The sequence below is a fragment of the Carettochelys insculpta genome, chromosome 6, assembly GCF_033958435.1.
Source record: "Carettochelys insculpta isolate YL-2023 chromosome 6, ASM3395843v1, whole genome shotgun sequence".
Lineage (NCBI taxonomy): Eukaryota > Metazoa > Chordata > Testudines > Carettochelyidae > Carettochelys > Carettochelys insculpta.
Window position 1 is genome coordinate 28,294,249 of NC_134142.1, and position 11,016 is coordinate 28,305,264.

The 11,016-nt window shown below is 43.0% G+C and overlaps 1 protein-coding gene across 1 annotated transcript in view; it reads right to left on the reverse strand.

The window, feature by feature from the left end:
- Window positions 1–10,325, reverse strand: part of BDKRB2 (bradykinin receptor B2) — a 49,405-nt gene extending 39,080 nt beyond the window's left edge. The window contains exon 1 of the mRNA XM_074998724.1: window positions 10,250–10,325. The gene's annotated coding sequence lies outside the window, so the exon portion shown is untranslated. The remainder of the gene's footprint in view (window positions 1–10,249) is intronic.
- Window positions 10,326–11,016: the final 691 nt, after the last annotated feature.

An 11,016-nucleotide genomic window follows, 5' to 3' on the forward strand; every position in this document is an offset into this window, starting at 1 on the left:
TTTGATCTTTACTTGAGCTTAGAGCTCAAACACCCTGTAAGTTCAGCAGCGTCTAGATCGTGCATTTAAAAACAAGTCGATTTTAATTTATTTTCCCCTGTACATCATGAGAACTCACTCATTCCATACTAAAAATGTGTTTAAAACGTCCCTTTAAGTCCCTTTGTGAAAAAGGTATGATGGAACTTGTATAGTGAACTTGGCAAGAAATAAGCTTCCTGTTAGGTGCTGTACAATGAAACACCTTGGCCTTTAACTGCACTGAAATGAGCACAGTGGAACTGTGGAGTGAGTGACGCTACATGGTGTGTGGCTGTTGTGGGAGAACATGACTTATTGTGTGGGAGAGGGCTCACTGCGGTTTGGTAAAAAGTGAGTATTTCTAAAGTATTGAATGAAACATCTAAAGAAGTATTTGGAGTCGAACTTCAGACACCTCTCTTTCGTCTAGTGCTGGGCAGCAGGTCCATTGCCGAGCTAACTGGGATTTCCCGGCTTAAGGTGTTCAATTTATGGGAAAACTGGCACAGTAATATGTGGAAAATTCTCACTCTTTTCTTCAGATGAATTGGAAATGCTGTCAGACGGGCCTCTACAGGCTCACTGTATGGCAGCATATGGCACCCTAGACATGCGTAGGTAGTTTTTGTGCCTGACTCACTCTGACTTTGCATTAAACTATGATGGTATATAACCAGGCTCTGCCACTCTGAAAATGAACTGGCAACTCACAATGTTTTAAAAGCACCATTTGGAAAGTTTTCGGTTTTAAAACATTGCCTTAGTTCCTGTGAATCCAAGCCTAGCTTCTTCCACACTTAAAAACCTAAGAAACCCTTTTCCCTTGGGGCTTCTATCACAGATCTCTGCAAACAATCCCAGATCAGTAGGAGAATAATTCCTTTCACTTGTTTATTGGTCAGTAGTGACACATGCCACTATTTGCCAGCTGGATGTTTTAGTATTATCTAGAAGAAGGAAAATAAAAGATCCATATTTAGACTTGGAAAGGGCAACACATTAGCCAACCACTTTTGATCCTAGTAAAAGGAGACATCAGAATTATCCCTTGCAAATAATTCCTCATCTCCTCTTTACAAAGGCAAATGGTTTCTTGGAGGCCAGGAAATAAACAGGAGAGCTGCCTACCTCACCCCATGGCATTGCATGACCTCAGGAAATGGCTACACTAGTCCATAGGAGAGGGTTGCAGGCTGATGCACCTGCAAATGGCAGTATAATTTACTTTCCTATTCAGATGCCACAGAATACCCTGCTTGTACATCATATATCCACAAGCAGCCCATTCAGTGCAGCTTGCCCACTTGCCACTTCACTGTCCTTCCCCAGGCCTTCGTCTTTTGCTGTCTGTCCTCCCTCTGCCCCCAGAAAAGGAACCTGGTGTTTATCCAATGCTTCCTTTATTAGGTTAGAATGGGAGGTAGCAAGAAATAGAACCTTCAGGCAGTAATGAGGAAGAGAGTAGCTTGTTCAATGGACCATCTTACTCATTGGAAAGACAAAGAAATCTCCTGGAGGGAACAGTAGAGAAGTTTCTAAAGATCCTGCATGTGTCCATTGGCAGGGTTTGAATGCAGAACTTTCCTCACTGGAAGCATAAGTTTGGAACTCTGGCATGCCTTTTTAGAGGTGAGAATCATTATCCGCTGGAGCAGTTTACCAAAAGTAGTGGTGGACAGTGCATTATTGACAATTTTTAAATCAAGGTGGGATTTTTTTTTAAAAGATCAAGGAATTATTTTGGGAAGGTTCTATGGCCTGTGATATACAGGATGTCAAATTAGATTGTCACAATTGTCCATTTTGTTCTTTGAACACGTGAATCTGCCCCTGCAGCTCAGGTTCACAGATATTAAGGCCATGGGGCTACAGTTAGGTCATCTTGTCTGCCCTTCTTGCATAACAATAGCCATAGCAGCTGACAATTCCTACATCTAGTCCATGAACTGATGGTTGGATTAAGCCTGTCTCTTTGTATTGTGCTTCCCATCTCACGGTTTTGTTTAGCTGTGATGGCAATTAGTGATAGATCAGCTGCATGGATTTCTGATCTCTGCTGGCCAGGCCAAGAGTACAGTAAGAAGAACCTTTGTCACTGTATGGCTGGTGCTGAAACATCTTCTGTACAAGTTTTGCTGGTTTAGCTGAGCTCTCATTTCTGGAATGCCATCCCCAAATGGTAAGGGAACGGAGTTATAATGTAAACTAGCAGCAAACAAAGGCTTTTTACTAGCCATTCATTTCCAGTAAACAGATCCCTGGGACCAATTTTTCAGCTTTTAAACATCACAGGTGATCTGAAGATGACAGAATTATTCCCATTTATACCCAAAGATTTTCAGGCCACTTGTGGTACCTGCATCAGGTGATCTAAAGCCAATTGAAGTCAATGAAAGTCTTTTAATCTTTCCAGTTCAGTGGTATTTGGATCAGTCCTGAAGTGGACATTTTGAAGTCTTCACAGGTTTTTTTTCCCCCATAGGGTAAGTCTAGACAGCTAGTGGTGCAATAACAGGCCATCATTTTAGCCATTATCATAAGGCACACATTTTGGTACACATCATAAGGTATATCATTTTGGCACACATTTTCAGTATTTATCATTAGCCATTACTATTAGTGGAGGAGAGCAAACTGGGATGAGGTGGAGTGTTACCACTTTTCAACATGCTTGCTATTCCAGGCTCAGTTCATTCCCTGGGACTGGGGGTGAAGTGGGAGCCGGTGGGTGGGTGCGGAAGAGAGTATTTTCTCTTTGGCCTTCTACAGTGTAAGCTCCTTTCGGAATATTGTCAAAAACAGAACTACACTAAAAATTTCAATTTTCAGCAACCAAAAGTCAAAAAAGAAAAAACAAACTAGTCAAAAAATAAAAATCTGAAAACTTTTTTAAAAAGGAGGGCAGAGTTATTTCCCCAAAAATAAAATTATGAAAAGTAACATAAGAATAAATTGACAGTTCAAGGAAAACAAATGTTTTAAGTAAAAAGAATCATTTTGTAAAACAGTAGTCAATAAAAAAAGAGGTTTGACCAGCCCTATTATTAGGTCAGTGCCTGCGAAAATCCCACTCTCCGCCCTGTGTCTTTGAAAATCTGTCCCTGTACAAGTATCAGAGGGGTAGCCGAGTTAGTCTGTATCTTCAAAAACAACAAGAAGTCCTGTGGCACCTTATAGACTAACAGATATTTTCGAGCATAAGCTTTCACAGGTCTTTGCCCAGGAAAGTTTATGCTCCAAAACAGCTATTAATCTATAAGGTGCCACAGGACTTCTTGTTGTCTCCGTATGAATACTCAGAGCTAGGTTACCAAAAGAGCCAGGCTGCCTCTCTATTGCATTTGCAATACTTCCTCCCAAAGTTTAATTGCAGGCTCAAAGAGGAGCCTGCGCCTCCAGCTGCCTGATGGCACCTGTGCATGCAAATAGCACTTACGAAGGGATAGGTTGATCCTCACTGTGCTTGTTCCAGTTTTAAGCACTTTTACAAATACAACAGGCCCTGTGTGAGGAGGCAGCTGAAAAGGCATGATTGCTCCTCACACATGGAACCTGAGAGACAGAACCAAATTCAGCCCAGGCTTAACATGTGCTGCTCCCAGCCTGTGCTGTCTATTGTCATACAACAAATAAGTGGAGGAATAACATTTAGATTCAGCATTTCCTGGCTCCCGGACTCAGCATCACACATCTGTTTGTGTGTCCAGGTATACATATAGATATAGAAAAATAGATCGATACACACACATGTGTGTGTGTGTATGGACACATACTCAGAGATGTGTGTGTGTTTGTCTATATCTGGATGGCACGTATATTCATATGGGTAGGCAAAATATGAACAAACGAAGCTGTGTTTGCAGACCCATTGTTTTGGAGTGTTAGAGTGCATACATTGGCACGCTGTGAAATGCCATCACAACACTGTAACATCCTTATTATTTGTGTATTATAATATCTCCTAGGAGACCCAGTCAGGGAACCAGCCAGGCCCTACTGCATTATGGGCTATTAAAAGTAAAACACAGAACAATGGCAAAAAGTTTGCAGTCTAAGGCTACGTCTCTACTAGGTAGACCCATCATTATATCACCATAGTTATGCCAGCATAACCCTGTTGTGCGGATACAGCTCATGCTGCTGGAAGGGGTCCTTCTGTTACTGTAGGAATACCACCTCTCCTCATGATTGCACTTTGGATAATACAAGCATTTTTCCATTGACACAGTTGTGTCTACACTGAGGGGTTAGGTCGACATTGCTATGTTGGTCAGGAGTCAGGTTGTGGTGTTTTTCACACGTTGGACGCATGTGACTAAATCAAGCTGGCTTTTAAATGTAAGCCAGGACTAAATAAAAGTACACACTTTAAGCATATTCTGAGAGACAACAGGTAAATCTAGACAGATGGGGATAGCAAAGTTAACTGCTAAGAAGGGGACATATTAGATATCAGGCTAGTATGGGAATGGGCAAACTACAAAACATTGAGGTACAAGATTTAGCTGAAAAATTGCCAGATTCTAAAGCTGAGTATAATGTTCTGAGCACAGGCCAAGTTCTGTCTCCTAGAATTCCTGCATGCTCTTGCATCACACAGACCTGTGCTCTTGTGATAACATGGGTTTCGAGGATTTGGGACAAATATATGCTGAGAATGATTTTCTTTACGTCCCAAGTAATTTCCCCATAGTTACAAATTTGGCTTGCTTTGGGCACTGTGTAAATGTGTTTCTGCTCAATATTTGACTCAAGTGGGTTCTGGGGAGTTGTAACCACCCACAAGCAGACTTGAACCTTTGGAGCTCACCTCAGGGGCCTCTACCATTTGAGCTAAGTGTGTAGAGGAGACTCATTCTTTCTCTGTGTGAGTAATCCAGGTGCCACCACATAGGACGGTGAACCACACTCTGCAGGTATGTGGGCTACATGCTTTTAAATACCCCTATTCTGATTGCTCAAGTTTGTGGACTGTCCAATGTTGCCTACTTTGTACAATGTTTTGCTTTCACATCTACACAAACCCATTCATTTCCAGGATGTCACATGGCTGCAATTGGGAACAGAATGAGGCCCCCGACTAATTTCAGATAATGGGTCCGTGTGCATGCAGCCATGGCGGGGGTTTTGCTGAGAGGTACATCCAAGGTCACAGGGAGCTGCAGAAGAGGAGAAAGTGTCACAGCTAGCAGTCCAGCCCCCTCTGACTTTAATGGGGCTGGTGCCTGGATAACTGAGGGAGCAGTGGACCTTTTTCAGGCACTTTTCCTGCACAGTGATATAAGGAGGAAGAACTGTGTTCCTGTCTCTCTGCATTCTTGTGACCTGCCTGCTCTCCTTGGTCTGTCCCTCTGGAGGGCCTCCAATCCCATCCCTTTTCCTTTTTCCATGTGCTTTCCCAATACCAAACACTTCCTTGATCATTCTCGAGTTGAGAGTACCATGCTGGGAGCTTACACTCTATAAAAGCAAAGAGAAAAGACTTCCCACCTGGGAACGGTCAGTGCCAGGAAAAACAGGCATGCTGAAAAGCAATAACACTCCACCTAATCCTAGTTTGCCCTCCTCCATTAATAGTAATGGCTAATGATAAGCACTGAAAATGTGTAACAAAATGAATTAAAAAAGCTCTGATCAACTCAGCATAGGAGTGTAAGTCCCATTGACTTTCAATATCATTTGTGTCCCTAAGTCACTTATATGCTTTTGAAAGTCTCTCTTTTATTTTCAGTCTCTCTGTTGTTTGTGCCTCTGCAGATTTCTGCCTTACAATCTCCCTCATAATGGTTTATTTCAAGGCTAGGTCAGTGGAAACTGACACACGCTCTTCACAAATACTTTCCTGCCACCTTACACAATTCTTGTTTTTTTTTTTTTATGGCTGCATCTACACTACGTGCTAAAATCAAATGAATTAAAATTGCTTTCTTAATGCTGGGTTTTAGTCATTCGATTTTGAGCATCCTCACTTTCCCACATGCTCCCCACAAAATTGACTTATTGCTGCCACACACAAGAATCGAGCTTAAATTGAGTGCTGCAGCAATGTATTGTGGAAACCTCTAACACAGATCCCTGAGCCCTTTTTCCAGACGGTGGTCTGGCTTGCTTCTAAAAAAGATGTGCTTTTTATAACTGAGGGGAGCTGAGGGGTGGTAAACCTGTCCCATACAACAGGTTTTTGAAAACGATGCAAAAGCAATGGATCTTTGCAGGCGTGGATCTGGATTTAGATCTCCTGGCAAAGAAGACCCTTAAAAGGAGAATATGTTTACACTGAAACTTGAATGAATCATTGAAACACTAATGGCTCAGAGTGGCTAAAAGGCAGCAGATGTTTGAGAGCCTCAAAAATCATGACCAGCCAGGGAGACCCTTTGATTATGTTTGGACCTGAGTCTGGATTTAGGCCTCCTGCCACAAAAGATCCTTACATGCAGAAGAATATGTTAGGTAGACACGGTTACTACACTGAAACTCAAATGAATCATTGAAACAGTTATGGCTCGGGGCAGCTAAAAGACCCTGGGCCACAGCCAGCACCCAAAAATCATGTCCGCTGAGAGAGACCTCCCCCAGCCAGTTAAAAAAACCCCAACTACAGCCAGCCCCGAAAATCATGACTGCCGAGGGAGACTTCCCTCAGATAGCTAAAAGATGCCTGACTATAGCCAGCCCCTTCTCCTTTGGATAAAGCCCATACAAAAAAATTTGGTCTGAGAGGACAGCCACTCTAGTGACAAAGTATTTTCTTCTACTGACCAAAAATTGTGTCTGCTGAGGGAGGCATCCACCAGGCATCTAAAAGACCCCCAACTATAGCCAGCCCCAAAAATCATGACCACCAAGGTGGACTTCCCCAGGTGGTTCAAAGACTCCCAGCTACAGCCAGCACCTGGAAATCATGACTGCTGAGGGAGACATCCCCTGGGCAGCTAAAACACCCTGGGCTACAGCCAGCCCCCAAAAATCATGACCACCGAGGGAGACATCCTCTGGGTGGCTAAAATAACCCAGACTATTGCCAGCACCCAAAAATCATGACTGTGGAGGAAGACTTCACCAGGGAGGCCAAAAGACTCCTGGCTACAGCCAGCACCTGAAAATTGTGACCCTCACCGCATGCAAGCTGCCTGGCATCTTGCGCAATACATCCTTCTATTGATTCAGGGTCACACCACATGATGCGCTGGGTGCGGGAAAGTTCCAGACTGTGTGGCACCTCTGGGGGGAGGGATGGGAGGAGATGTGGGGGTCCAGATAAAATGTAAGCTGCTGTAAAGAAGTTTCTCGTCGAAGCATGACCCTCACCCACAGACTAGCTGCCACGTGATGTGGGTGAGGAAAAGTTCCAGAATGCGTGGTGCCTCTCAGGAGGGATCTAGGGAACAGGGGAAAATCTCCACCCACAGCCTCGCTGACTCATAGTATGGTGTGGGGGCAGTGGCTGGCGCCAGGAAGCGTAGAAATAAAAGGGAGCTAGCAGGGGTATACACAGAACCACAGCCCCCACAGCTGCACTACTAGCAAAGAAAAAGATTTTTCAGCCTCTCATGACCCTACTGCCACAGGGTTCCAGGTGCTGAATTCAAATTCAAACAGTGTTGCGTAATCTTCCGCGCCTGAGAGCAGTGGAGATGGAAGAGGCCAGAGTGGAGAACTGTGGGGCATTGTGGGGAACATACAGGACATGTCTGGAGGCTAATGAATTCAATTTAAAGACACGGTGTTTCCTGGCTACCCTTCTTTCGGAATGTTAAATTCGAACTGAACACTACACTTACCAGGTTACTACAATTTTAGGATTTTGATATTATGTCGATTTTAGGGCTCCATAAATCGAGCTAATGGAATTTACAGTGACAACAAGGACTTGGGAAAATCAGGCTAATTGACTTAAAATCGATATTATCTCGTAATGTAGAATAGCCTTAGTCTGAAGAAGCACCTCAGATGCATAGCACTGAGAGTATCTTAAAGCTATGCCCCACATGACCAGCAAGCTTCTCCAATCAAGGACCCACACTGCTTGGCTGGGTCTACACGTGCCCCTTCCTTTCGAAAGGGGCATGTTAATGAGCAGGTTTGAAAGATGCTAATGAGGCACTGCAATGAATATGCAGCGCCTTATTAGCATAATGGAGGCCGCGGCAATTCAAAAGTGCAGCTTTTCGAATCGCACGCCGCCCTTGGAGACGGGACCTTCTGAAAGGACCCCCACAGTTTTTGAAAGCCCTTCTTCCAGTCACCAGATAGGAAGAAGGAGCTTTAGAAAACTGTGGGGGTCCTTTCAGAAGGTTCCGTCTCCATGAGCGGCGCGCGATTCGAAAAGCCGCACTTTCGAATCGCCGTGGCTGCCATTATGCTAATGAGGCACTGCATATTCATTGCAGTGCCTCATTAGCATCTTTCGAACCTGCTCATTAACATGCCCCTTTCGAAAGGGAGGGGCACGTGTAGACCCAGCCCTCATGTCTGGATTGTGAAGCATTCATGTAGTGCTGACTAAACTCTGAGCCTGTTTTGGCATGCATTGGGCTCATTGTAAAACCTGTGGAAATTTTGCTGGGGGCTGCTTCTTCTTCCTTTTTTCTAAAGTCTTGGCCAGGAATATGGCCATGTCTATTCCCGCATCTTTGTCTTCCTTTTATGTCTGTGTAGTTTAAAACTGTAGAGCACTGAAGACATGTACATCTGGGACAGTTCTCAATTATGACAAAACTCCCATATAAACATTTTTCTCTTCTTTGTCTGTAAACTTCCACAGACAGCAGACAGCAACAACAACAATAACAAAAATCATATGATTGATATGACTTGTTATTCAAACTCTTTCAAAATGGCATGCTGGAATACAATAAACTCTTTCCTATCCGGCTTTCTATCATCCGGAACTCTCAAACAACTGGCATTTTAACAGTAAGTAAATTTTAGTTCCGTTTTCCATAAGTGAAGTAAAGTGAAAGTAAATACAAATAAATACAGCAAATACAGTGGAAGTTTACAGTGTACAATACTACTGTTGGTAAATAAAATGCATTTTTGTTTGTTTCTTAATATCTAATATTGTTTTTCTTTAGAGTTATGCTTTACTAGGTATACTTCTCTCTTATCCAGAATATTTGAATATCGAGCAACTTCGTGGTCCTGGGGCTGCTGGATAGGAAAGAGTTTACTGTATATGCCTTTTGAGAACTGTGGAGTGTAAACAGAAATCTTCCTATCAGATGCATTTTAGCTTTAAAATATGTTATTGTTGAATATGTATTATTTTAAGCAATGTAATAAAAACTTCAAACTCGGGGGTTCTAGTGAGAAACTGTTTGAATTCTCATGTCCTGGTATTCTGCTGTTGCACAACTATGGTTATGATACCGAGATTGCTCCAAAATTACTGCGTGCTACAAGAGGAGTGACTTAACATTTCTAGCATATATGCTGACATTATTACCTGCTCCTGGTATCTTCCCAAAAATAACTCCAGCTCTAAGCTTCCTTTATTATCATCAGCTCATAAGCCACGTTTTTAACAACGTAAAGCTTCTCCTTTATTAGAAAGAAAGTAAGGTGTAATTTTTTAACAAGAAGCTTGATAACAATATTTAAAAGTAAACCTGAACTCTGTCAGCTTTTCTGTATATTGCACACTCTCTAGATTTTCATATTTACCTTCTGATATTTTTAAGCACAGATAAGAAAGCTCAGCAATGCATGATACACATACAAAGTCTCTGCTCCACAAAACTTACAACTCAAATTACAAGGACAGAAGAAAAGCCCCCTTAAGGGACTCAAAGGAGAGCAAGCACTCGGTATGTTTTCTCTACAGTTTGTTAATCACTCTCTCACGCAAGACATTCTAGGAAATTTGTAGTTGGAAGTGTTTTGCACTTTTGTGAGACACTGTAAGTGATGTCCTGTCACAATCAATGCTCTGCCCTCCCAGGGCTGTGTAGTCACTTGTCAACTGAAAACTGCCTGGATCGGTGTCTCTTTAGCTGCTCTAAAGGAGTGACATTCTGGGCTGCAAATTTAACTGATCCTCAAAAACTGCTTTTGAAAGATAGTCTAATGTTAGAACAAACACAATCATAATTAACAATAATCCTCCCATAATCACTTTTGTAACTGAAGCAGAAACATAAACGAATGAGGAAGAAATGAAAAATTGTGGTGAATTTAAGTGACAGTTTTTTGTATTCACTTAAAGAGAAGCAGAAACACATACCTTCACTCTGAATACACCTCCAAAGAGGTGAATGCTGGTAAGAGAGATTTCTCAGGCTGGACAGGCAGACTCTGACTGTTGTATGAGTGATTCCAACTTCTGTTTTTCTGCTCAGCTCTAGACAGAATAAGCCCATCCCCAACTGTTTATGACATCAGATTCCTGGATTTTTTTCTCTCCTGTAATCTCCTCTAAGAATGAAGTTTGGCAGCTGTTTTCAATGTGAGATCATTGGTGTCTGAATAAAACTTGTGAATAGTATATGTAACCCTTCTGCCAGAAGGAGTCGGCAGCAACCAGGGCCGGGTTCAACATCTAGGGGTTCTGTTTCATCCATCTCTCACGGAACCAGCTTGAGCCCCACCCAGTAGCCTGGAAAATTCACACACCCCTGGGCACCTCGGAGAGACAATGCTTCCCCACCCACAAGCACAGAGTCTGAGTGTAGAAAAGAAACTTTTTCTGAACGAGGCAGAAAAGTCACGTGGCATAAGCTTGGGGAAATACCACACCCAGAGTTCATAACCAACCCTCAAGTAACTGTCCCAGCTCAAATGGAGGGAGCAGTGTCCTTGGCCTCTCAGACTCACCAGTCCAATACTGTAAACAGTCCATCCACGCATCCAAAGTTTCTTTGTACCCCCACTTCAAATGCCCCACTTACAACTTGGTCCAGTCTGTGCAGGCCCTGACACATTACCCTGATGCATTCCCTCATTGAACCTAAGGCAATGCCCCCTTTATGCTGGTCCGGTGTTCCACTTGCT